Here is a 12500-nt window from a genome sequence, read left to right on the forward strand (position 1 = left end):
ACTACGACCTCAGATCAGACGAGTCAACCCGCTGAATTTAAGCATATTACTAAGCGGAGGAAAATAAACTAACCAGGATTCCCTCAGTAGCGGTGAGTGAAGAGGGACGAGCCCAGCGCTGAATCCCCGCCCGATGGGCGGATGTGGGAAATGTGGTGTACAGACAACCACTTGCCCGGTGTTGCTCGGGGGCCTGAGTCCTTCTGATTGAGGTTCAGCCTGTGTAGCTTTTGAATTTGTGAAGAAGATTATTCATTATTTTACATGGCATGCTACTAGACAGCTGCTTGCACTCTTGCTCCGACACATTGGGCACATTATTGTCCTGGTATCGTTAGCTGCTTAAAAAGCAGTTATTACGTTTTAGGAAATCACACACCTCAAGAATCAACATTTCCTCCATTTTTTATACTCAGTGACAACAGAATAAACTCTCATTTCACTAGTGAGGTGGTGTGGTGTTCACTGTAAGTCAACCCTCCCTCCCACCTCAGGGGCTTGGATACTGGTCACAGCGCCACCAAAGACGAGCTGATTTGAAGCAGCAGATGAAAGCCGTGGTCGCCGCCGGCAACGAGGTTGGATGCTGATGTTGCCCCTGTGACCTAGTGGTGGCCAGGAGGGTGTGTGTGAGGATAAATCCCTGTAGTTAGGAAACAAGACACACACACATCAGGAGCTTGTTAAGCTTGACCGCAGGATTTATTCTGTATAATTATTATGCACACAAAAACATTTCTTTAATATCATATCAAACTCTTGACTATGACTTTAAACTTATGACATTGACCTTGACTAATGACTTTGACTCCAGAGATGTGTAACTCAAATGCTCTATGACACAGTACAAAACCAAATAAAGTATAACTTGTCACTCTTTACATTACTATGCAATAACCCATACTCATATATACATTCAATATCAGTATAAACATTGTATCAAAAATGAATATCTATATTTCTTCTGTTTCATTGTTTGAAATATCCCTTTAACACAAAAATCAAAATAATACACAAAGTGCTTAAACAGTATAAACTCTCCTGTTCAATTCAGTCCTTGAAAGTATATATTTAGTCCTTTCATTTTAGTTGTAACACTATCAATATTCCTCAACCACTTTCTTTGGTTTAGTTCAACTTTACATTCAATATAACATAATACACTAAAACAAGAATACAGAAAGTGCAATAATCCTGTTAGTTCTTCTTTCAATTTCCTTTACACTCAACAAGTTCAACTTAGCTTAATGCATCCATCAATAGAAAACACACAAAAACATTACGGGATGCTCCTTTTCAGTAACAGAGTGAAAATGTTATGAAATGTTCTCAATACGCTTATTTTTAGACATGGTAAAGGCGCCATGTTTTCACCATCATGTTTCCACGCTCTACATTGTGCCATAAATACACTATCCATAAAGCCTTAGAATGACTCTATAAACCCTTAACAATTCCCTCATTACACATCAGAAATCACAACTCATGTGAATGGCTTTTGAGCAACCGAATTGTGTTGACTGTAAACTCACTCTATCATAAACTCAATAGGTTCGCTAGCTTAGCACATTAGCATGTAGCTTAATGTTCTCGATTACACATATGCACAAAACAAATTCTACTACTATTACTCTGACCGAAATTGATACACTCATGACCTAAACAACATGCTTAGCTTTCAAACTAGGTTGTGCTTTTACATTTTGGAGGAATATTAACCCACCTGTAGTTAGGAAACAAGTGACACACATCAGGAGCTTGTGGTGATTTATTCTGTGGTGGTGTGTCTCAATGGTTTTGTTTACCTCCCAAGCGCCCCATAGTGACCTAACGCTCGAGATAGATGACAGAATGTACAATGAAATTATATTTCCTTAGCCTAAAACCAAAAAAATTAAGGGGTGTCTATTTTTTTTATCTATTGTTTTTAAATAATCTATTTAACATATCCCTACATTTTCAAAGTCTATTTATCTCCTTATAAATATTAATCTTTTTAAATTCACATTTTAATAATGCATATCAGATTTTTAACTTTATACTCCATGAACTGTTTTATCTTTGTCTTTTTAACCCTTTATATACTATGAGCTATAATTACATTTTAACCCTTTACACTGACGTGACGACTGCTTTTTCGATCCACTGTGGCACACCAAGCCACTGAAGCCAGGGTAAGTTTCTTCCTTTCTTCCGTGGTAACTTATGTCAATTCATACCTTCCTGCATGATATCTCTAAAAATTGGGCTTAATGTCTTTATATTTGGTCTAAAATTGTTAAAGGTGCTCCGATCAGGATTTTTGGGGCCGATCACCGATCACCGATCGCTGGAAGCAGTATCCGCCGATACCAATCACCGATCACGGGGTCTATTTGAAGCCTTCTATTCATTGTGTAGCATTATTTATTTATTTAACTATTCTTAACAACATTGTATATTATTAAAATTAAGAAAGATGAGAAAGTATCATGAATTGACAACAGTTTATTGGCAGGCAACGTGCAACATATTCCACTCTCTCTCTTAGAGACAAAACTTAAACCATAATAGCCTACACTTGGTTATTGGGAGCAGCTTAGAGCTTAAGAAATATAGCTTTCCTGTGGAATAAAATAAATAACATTTTATAAAATAAAAATTAGAATAAAAGCTAAATGTGCACAACACACCAAGTTAGAACAATAAATTATATATAGGCCTACTGAGGCAACAAAAATCAATTCCAATAGATGGAAAACACAGGGCCTTTATCAATTTACTCCAACTTTAGAGACTATAAAAACTGCAACATAACAAAATATTTTTCAATATTAATCTGGATTGAGGGAGCAAACATTCAGGGTCAGAGTTAAAAAGTAAATATTAACGTTTTCAGTCCACTCAGTGGATACTGACTAGCACCTACAGTAGCCTATACACAGCTAATCTGCTAGTCTCGGAAACCCAGCTGTATTCCGAATAACGTTAATAACCCTTAGTTCTTCTTTTTGGGAATTCAGCCGGTCGTCTTCTTGGCATGGAAAAAAAAATATCCCTCAAGCCCGCGGGTGCAATGGAAGGCGAACAGGAACAGACGGGTCTGGAGAGAGAGAGAGTGAGCGAGCGAGACAGAGTGAGAGAGAGAGAGTGAGCGAGACAGAGAGTGAGAGAGAGCACGACACACACACACACAGAGAGAGAGAGAGAGTGCGAGAGACAGAGAGAGAGTGCGAGAGACAGACCGCACAAAGAGACTACTTCTGTTTGGATCTCTTCCCAACTCGTCTCTCCCTAACATTTTTGCAAATTTTTGTCTTTTTCAGACACCTGGTAGAACTGCTAGACCGGTGAAGCCATTTTAGCGGCGCGTAGAGAAATTGTCTCGCGTGTTTTGCGTCATTTGATCAGCTCTTCTGATCGGCCTTTATAGAGACCACCGATCAAACTATTTAGAACGAATATCGGCCGATAACAATCGGTGGCTGATCGATCGGAGCACCCTTAAAAATTGTCTTAAATTTAACTCTCTGACACCTGCAGACACCCTGATATCTCATGTCTGATGACGTAGTCAGTACTGTACATAAAGTTTTGTGTGGTATGTGAAAAATTTGTATTCTTGCATCCGGACAGAATATTAATAACTCCTGGATATTTATTTTTCAGGAATTGCTGCTCAGCCATTTACTTGAAAGGCTCCATACTATCAAGTTGGCTTAATCGTGCTCCTCTTGATCTTGATTACTTAGAATTTGTATGTTCTCAAGAGTTGGTTATTCTTAGTGCTGTCTCAAGCCAGATAGAGATTCCCCAGGATATAGTTGATGCACTTACTCAGGTACACCAGATGGCCTGCAGCCGAAATAAAAAGGAAACACAAATTATTGTTGCCCATGAGAGGGAGAGGATTGGTCGTCCAAGGACGATAATTTCTGAGGACTATACGTCACACCTTCTTGCCTTGGGATTACCTGTGACATGTATTGCCCAGCTGTTAGGGGTGTCTAGGTTTACAGTACACAGGCGCATGGCAGAATGGGTATTAATTAACTGTGAGGGAAAACTACAGCAGCTTGACTGATGAGGAACTGGACTCCCTAGTGTCAGTGATCCATACCAGCTGCCCAAATGCAGGGTATAGAATGATGATGGGTCTGCTGAGGGTGCAGGGACATAGAGTGCAGTAGGAGAGGGTTCGGTCCTCGATGCACTGAGTAGACACCGCCAGCATCGTCTCCAGAACGTCACAGCTACGCTGTGTGGTCAGAAGAACATACTCTGTCCCGAGCCCCAAGTCGCTGATGCACATCGATACAAATCACAAACTGATACGGTTAGTAAATTAAAGAGACACAGTGTGTGTGTGTGTGTGTGTGTGTGTGTGTGTGTGTAACTAAAAACAACTTTTCTCATTTTTCAACAACCAAGGTACAACATTGTGATTTTTGGAGGCATAGATGGCTTTTCCAGAAAGGTACTGAACATAAGATAAGAAATGATTTTCTATTACATTAATTAATGACATGAAACAGATAAATGTTTGAATACAAGGTTTTTACCCTGGTCTGGAAAAGCATGGAAAATGAATGACAATATCGGGTCATGAAAAGGATTAGGATGTGCACTTAGAGTCGGGAACAATATTGATGTCCATTCCTAAGAGACATATATTTTGTGCACATTTTATATAGTTGTCTGTCCACTGTCATTTGCCATATTGTTGTATTGATATTTAGAATGTCTTTGGCCTAGTTGACAGTCCTATAGCCATACATCATAATATGAATATTGGACACCAACCAAAACAATTCAGAAAATTGAGCATTTAGAATTGGGAAAACGTGTAGGACCCCTGTACATACACTTGGTAATATGTAGAATGGCATGATTTTAAATGAAATCTTAGTGAGACCATGTTAAGTACCCTCCCTTCCCTGTTTTGTGTTCTCACATCTAGATCATGTATCTACGTGTTTCAAACAACAATCTGGCATCAACAACCCTGGCTTTCTTCAATGAAGCAGTACAGAATTTTGGTTTGCCACTGAGGTAAAAACTTGCCATTTGCATGTGATGTCTGTCACTTTTAAAGTTCCAGAAACTATCCAACATAAGGCCTTTATCTGTTCAGATGAGACATAACGTAATTTTATAATATAGAGGGCCTCATGTAACCACTGTGTACTGTCCACTGACTGACTTGTATTTTATCAGGGTCCGGGGCGATCATGGAGTGGAGAATGTTGATGTGGCTCGCCTTATGTTCTCTGTCTGGGGAACAGGGACGAGTAGCTTCATTGCAGGCAAAAGCGTTCACAATCAGAGGTAATTATGAACTCACTTTTAAAATATTGTACATTTTTTTTAAAGGCACAATCTGCGATCTCAACATAAATACAAATGTAACCCAGGTCACAAAGAGTTAACAGCATGGAAGTGCCTTAGCCAATCAGAACGCAGGTCCACAGCACCGTAGGCAGGCTAGACAGCTTACGCTAGTCAGACGCTGGGTGACACTGTAGGGAGAGGACCTGCTGCTGAACAGTAAAGATGTAACTTAGATAAAACAGTAAAAACACAATATAATGTTGTCAAATCAGAACGGTAACAGCCTGTACTTTGTTGTAGCTTGTAGGTGTATGTGTGTGACAGGCCCTGCTCACTGAAAACTGCCGAGTGACACAGAGGAACTCCGGAATTGGTGAGTCGCGGTAAAATAAATAAATAAATGCTGCGCCACGAGGTGCTAGGCTAGGCTAGCGAGTCCAAGTGAATAGGCCTAGAGCTAACAAAATTAGCAGTAAGTGATGAACAGTGCAATTAGCCGACTGTTGTAGAGCTCAACTAAAGTAAAGCTGTTTGACAACTCAACTGAAAAGAATATAAAAACGTGACATATGGAGTGTTTAATTGCTCAATGTTTTCTCTGGCTGGTAAAGCTACTGAACTGTTTAATACTGAAGCAACATAAGTCATTTTGTCAGGTATTTTATTTCATTGGTATAGTGAATCTGATTTAAAAAGAATAGAAGACATAACAATATTGCGTCAAGTTTACACTGTATAGTTTGTAATTCATGTAACATTGTTTTGCTTTAATTTTAAAAATGTATACAATGTTAAGTTAAAATAGAAATTAAGTTTCACTTTATTCAGGAATTCATTTACTTTAAAGGTTATTTAAAATATGTTGATTGTACAATTTACATTATATGTACATATGTTGTTGAAGTTAAAGGAATTAACAATTCCTGACAAATCAGAAAGGCATTTGAAAGGCAATTGATTAATGAACAATTCTGGCCATGTCAATGACTGCAGGTCAGGTTTTTTGAGTTGATTTGAAGTTGATGGCGAGCCAACCCAGACGAGACCTCTAGATCCCTGGATTGAAGGTCCCTGAATTGAAGAGCCAGAGCCAAGAACTGCCGACCTTACCCCTCTCCTGCCACGGCGGTAGGGTAAACATCATAAACTGCACAAGGCCAGCACCACTCTTACACTCAACCCCCAGCCCCGCTTGCACAACCCCAAATCCCAGACTCTGACTTTCCCCTGTTTTTTTGACTTGACTTGGAAAAGACACTTACCTTCTTCATTCTTCTTCAAACACATTCCCTGTGCCTGCGGAAGGACTGAGTAGTAACCATCACAAGTTTAAGTGAATGGACTGAGTATTTATACTATTGATATGGTGTATTATTGTGCCTTGGTTACAGTGATTTTGTTATTGCTGATACAGTGAATAGTGAACTATTGTAAGGTTGAAGTGAATTGTAAAGTGATAATATTGAACCGGGTATTGTTTTAATATTGTTACCTACCTAATGTTGGATCCAAATATTGAGAATTGAGGTTCGGAATTACCTATATTAGGGTGTACCCAGTCAGACAGAAAAGTAGTTGAAAAGAACTCAGTGGTTCAAAACCAAAGAAAGAGTGACAAAAGAAATAATTTGTTGCTGAGTTGAAACTGAGGTATCTTTGTGGAATTTAACTGTATACTGAACCCATGGTCATTTATTTTATTTTGTTTATTTTCAAACAATACAAGGTACCAGTTCATAGCTCTTTGTCTTGTGTGGTCATTGAATGTTGCAAATAGCCTTTTCTGCCTCCTGTTCGAATCTGGTATCCTCTGATTCTGGTCCAGTATAATTGTAAGCTTTACTAACGAATTATTGATTTACTGCATTACCTCTACTACCAGTAGTATTAGGAGCCGTGTGCTACACAAAGGTAGCTCCATCGCCTAAATTCAAAATTTATGATTTGTTGACATGTTATTATTCCCAAATTGATTGACAAGTCTCTTGATACTAAAACTAAAATAGACCAATATTTTCACTTGTAATCTGTTGAAAGTTTCATAAAACGTGATTTCCATCTATAACTCTAAATCTTTTGTAATGTATGTGAATATAGCCCTTTTCAAATCCAATGGCCAAAAAGTTCCTACATTGTCTTAAAATTCTCTTATTTTTCTTAATTTAATGTTTTTTGATATTTAAAAAGATATAACCACATAAAACAGATTTATAGGAAGTCTCATTCATTTCACCAAGATAGCACGTTGCTCTCACATCAGTATTAGCCCCTCTGCACACATTAAATATCGAATTGATTTTAAGATTCTTTTAATTACTTAGAAGGATCTGCATGATCTGGCTCCTAGTTATATCAGTGAACTACAGATCTATCTAACACCAGAGAGACCTCATAGATCTTCCAATCAAGGGCTTCTTACCACCCAAGAACCAAACTGAAATCCAGAGGTGACTGTGCATTTTCTGCCGTGGCCTCTAAATTCTGGAACAAGCTCCCCATTTCCATAAAATCTGCTGAGTTGAATGTTTAAATAACGTTTTAAAACTCGTCTTTTTACTGCGGCATTTATTGAATGTTGACTGATCTGTGTTTCTACTGTTCCTACTGCTATATAACAGTATTTGTTTGCTCCTGTGTATTTGTGCGTTTTCATGTACATGCATGTGTTTATGCTTGTGCTATGTTTGTGCTTTTCTATTTCTCCTTTAGTGAAGCACTTTGTAACTACAGTTTTGAAAGGTGCTATATAAATAAAGATTTACTGACACACCACATTTGCTTAAAACAGAATTGAGCGATTGTGGCGTGATGTGTTCACAGCAGTCACCAGCCGCTTCTATGATGTCCTACACTAGCTTGAAGAGGAGGGCCATCTCGATTTGTTCAATGGCCTGCACATCTTTTGCTGCCACTATGCCTTTATTCCACTTATTCAAGTCCACCTCAACATATTCAGAGATGGCTGGGATGGCCATCCCCTTTCAACAGAGGGGAACCTCTCTCCCAATCAGCTGTGGTACTTGGGGCAGCAGTATCATTCCCAAGAGTGTGATGAGGCTGGCATGTCTTTGATGCAAACGTTAGTTGGACCTATGACTTTTTATTTGATGTATTTATTTTCTTTTGAATTATTTTATCTTACAGGACCTGCACATTCCACAAATAGACTGGGAAAGCAGTGGTCTTGTACCCAGTCACCACCCCCTCTCCTTCCCCATTGTTGTTGTGTTGCACTGTGCGATTCATTATAGCTGGCACGAAAAAAGTCGAAAGAATTTTACAAAAGGAAACTTGACTGACACCCTGTGGTCAGTTGCTGTAATGGGATGATGTTGAAATTGTGATTGTGCTATATACGTTAATAGTTTAAATATATTGAAATTAAATATTGTTCAGTCCTGATATTCAAGTGACCATATATGTCTTTTTACACCAAATATCATTTCACCCATTATAGTATTTATTGTTGTGAAGATTAATCTTCAGCTAGAGCATAGTGGTCATAGACATATTATCCAGCCACTATCAGCTTATATTAAAATCACCAGACTTTCCAGACAGGGTAGATCCCTGTGTGACCTGACAGCAAACTACATTCTATTGATCTAGCTTTAATTTTGATTCTTAAAACATCCAAAGATGGTAAACAAAACAGTCATTCCACAGGAAACCAAATATTGGGTTGAAAATGAAGAATTTAATTCAAAAACAACATACTGACCAGACCCTTCAAATCTGATAAAGAAAATAAGGGTGGAAATTAAAGGACTAACAAACAGGTTTGTGGCATTTCTGGTATACTTCTTGAAGCCTCTATGCGAGGAAAAACAGTGATACTAGAGTTTGTATAGCAATACCAAATGGTATATGTGCTAAAGTTTATAATCTGTAATGAATAAACAAGAACTATTCTACCACTAAGCTAAAGCTTAGTTTACATCACCGAGAAGCGGGGCCACTGCCCCCGCTATTACCCCCTCTCTGGTCCTGGGGACTTAGTCTCTGGCAGCTGAAAACCCAAACACCAGAGAGGCCGAGAAGCGGGGCCACTGCCCCCGCTCTTCCCCCTCTCTGGTACTGGGGACATAGTCTGTGGCAGCTTGAAACCCAAACACCAGAGAGGCCGAGAAGCGGGGCCACTGCACCCGCTCTTCCCCCTCTCTGGTACCGGGGACATAGTCTCTGGCAGTTGTGGAAACCCAAACACCAGAGAGGCCGAGAAGCGGGGCCACTGCCCCCGCTATTCCCCCTCTCTGGTACTGGGGACATACTCTCTGGAAGTTGTGGAAACCCAAAGACCAGAGAGGCCGAGAAGCGGGGCCACTGCCCCCGCTATTCCCCCTCTCTGGTCCTGGGGACATAGTCTCTGGCAGTTGTGGAAACCCAAAGACCAGAGAGGCCGAGAAGCGGGGCCACTGCCCCCGCTATTCCCCCTCTCTGGTCCTGGGGACAAAACCCAAACACCAGAGAGGCCGAGGAGCGGGGCCACTGCCCCCGCTTTTCCCCCTCTCTGGTCCTGGGGACATAACCCAAACACCAGAGCAGAGAGGCCGAGGAGCCCCCTCTCTGGTCCTGGGGACATAGTCTCTGGCAGTTGTGGAAACCCAAACACCAGAGAGGCCGAGGAGCGGGGCCACTGCCCCCGCTATTCCCCATCTCTGGTCCTGGGGACTTAGTCTCTGGCAGTTGAAAACTCAAAGCCCCGCTGCCCTGGGTGCCCACGGACCTTTCGGTGCGTTTCCCCCGGCCAACACGCCACCACTGGCCGCCTTGATACACCCTATCCAAGCCCCGGTTCCAAAAACCAAAAAAAAAATAAAAAAAGCTCCATGACCAACCACCGGGAAATGGGCGAAAATGAGGCAGACGGGGAAGCCCTCCGTCCGGGGAACATCCATCTGACCTCGGCCTCTCCTCCCGGAGCGAGAGCCGTGCTTTGGTCAAACGTGTTCCCCCGAAACCACAGCTCTTTTCCAGCTACATTTTCTAAGAGTAGGTCTGGAGGTACATGTTTTCAAAAACTGGGTTTCTGAAATCGGGCAGAGACCTGTTTGCAAAACCATCCATTACCGTGACACTCGCCCAAACACCAGAGAGGGGAAAACCTGGCAGTGCGCTCTTTCCCCTCTCTGGTCTTGGGGACTTAGGCTGTGAAAGGTGATAATTCGGCCAGGCTCCAGCCTGCCCTCCAGCTCAACTCTACCCCAATTTCGAGTGCCTTTTTTGGCCCCAGACACCGGGAATCGGCCCCCTATCTCCGGCCGGCTCTCCACCTCACTTCTACCCCAATTTTGAGCCCCTGCTTCGGCCCCCATCTCCGGCCGGCCCTCCAGCTCACTTTTACCCCAATTTAGAACCCCTGCTTCGGGCCCACACACCTGGGAGCGGCCCCCTATCTCCGGGCGGCTCTCCACCTCACTTTTACCCCAATTTCGAGCCCCTGCTTCGGCCACACACACCTGGGAGCGGCCCCCTATCTCCGGGCGGCCCTCCACCTCACTTTTAACCCAATTTCGAGCCCCTGCTTCGGCCACACACACCTTTACCCCAATTTAGAGCCCCTGCTTCGGCCCCACACACCGGGGAGCGGCCCTCTATCTCTGGCCGGCCCTCTATCTCCAGCAACTCCATCCCCGTCCTCCCTACCCGCCTGCCTGCCTCCATCATGGGTGAACAACCTCCAGGAGTTACCCACCCTCCAGAAACCTCAGCACCAGCCGAACCTGTAGGCCGACTCTTAAGCACCCCTCCCCGGATACAAGCAGACTACCATCCGCCCAAACTTTCGTGCCCCTGGTACACCAACTTAAACTTTCGTGCCCCTGGTATTCCAACTTAAACTTTGGTGCCCCTGGTACACCAACTTAAACTTTCGTGCCCCTGGTATTCCAACTTAAACTTTCGTGCCCCTGGTACTCCAACTTAAACTTTGTGGACCTGGTACTCCAACACTATTTCACAGCACTGTCATTTTTCTCTGTGCTCCTGGTACTCCGCCTGTTTCCTCCCCACAGCCTAAGTGTAACAGCACTTTGTCAATTTTTAAACAAAATATTTCTTTCTGCTCATGGTACTCCCTGGAGCTCCAGGGAGGTAGGAGAGCGCTGTGGCAGCTCTGCCCGAGGCTGTGCGCCCCTTCCTGGGCAGGGCTTTCACCCAGAGCCCCTGGTGGTGGTTGGACTTTAACTTTTTTTTTTTTTTTTCTATCTGCTCCTGGTACTCCGTGGAGAACCAGGACACCGCCCCACGAAAACCCCCGCCGCGCGACGCACGAGGCGCCGCGGACGAGAGCCCCGTGAGGCGGGCCGCATGCTGCGCTTCCGGCGGCGGAGAGAGGAGGGCGACGGGGCGACTGCTCCCCCCACCCGGGCCCACGCCCTAGGCTTCCGTGCTCACCGCGGCGGCCCTCCTACTCGTATGGGTATGGGCCTGACGCTCCAGCGCCAACCATTTTCAGGGCTAGTTGATTCGGCAGGTGAGTTGTTACACACTCCTTAGCGGATTCCGACTTCCATGGCCACCGTCCTGCTGTCTATATCGACCAGCACCTTTTCTGGGGTCTGATGAGCGTCGGCATCGGGCGCCTTAACCCGGCGTTCGGTTCATCCCGCAGCGCCAGTTCTGCTTACCAAAAGTGGCCCACTAGGCGGCTCGCATTCCACGCCCGGCTCCAAGCCAGCGAGCCGGGCTTCTTACCCATTTAAAGTTTGAGAATAGGTTGAGATCGTTTCGGCCCCAAGACCTCTAATCATTCGCTTTACCAGATAAAACTGTGAGACTCTGAGCGCCAGCTATCCTGAGGGAAACTTCGGAGGGAACCAGCTACTAGATGGTTCGATTAGTCTTTCGCCCCTATACCCAGGTCGGACGACCGATTTGCACGTCAGGACTGCTACGGGCCTCCACCAGAGTTTCCTCTGGCTTCGCCCTGCCCAGGCATAGTTCACCATCTTTCGGGACCTATCGCATGCGCTCACGCTCCACCTCCCCGACGGTGCGGGCGAGACGGGCCGGTGGTGCCCCCGACCCCACGGGGCTGGGATCCCACCTCAGCCGGCGCGCGCCGGCCCTCACTTTCATTGCGCCACGGGGTTTGTTGGACCCTCTGACTCGCGCGTGCGTTAGACTCCTTGGTCCGTGTTTCAAGACGGGTCGGGTGGGTTGCCGACCCCTGATGCCTGTTGTACGTG

At 43.8% G+C, this 12500-nt stretch overlaps 1 pseudogene; it reads right to left on the bottom strand.

Annotated features, from left to right (window-relative positions):
- Positions 1–11647: 11647 nt before the first annotated feature.
- LOC144539551 (28S ribosomal RNA) lies at positions 11648–12441 on the bottom strand (annotated as a pseudogene).
- Positions 12442–12500: the final 59 nt, after the last annotated feature.

This window comes from Centroberyx gerrardi, chromosome 7 (genome assembly GCF_048128805.1).
Source record: "Centroberyx gerrardi isolate f3 chromosome 7, fCenGer3.hap1.cur.20231027, whole genome shotgun sequence".
Taxonomy (NCBI): domain Eukaryota; kingdom Metazoa; phylum Chordata; class Actinopteri; order Beryciformes; family Berycidae; genus Centroberyx; species Centroberyx gerrardi.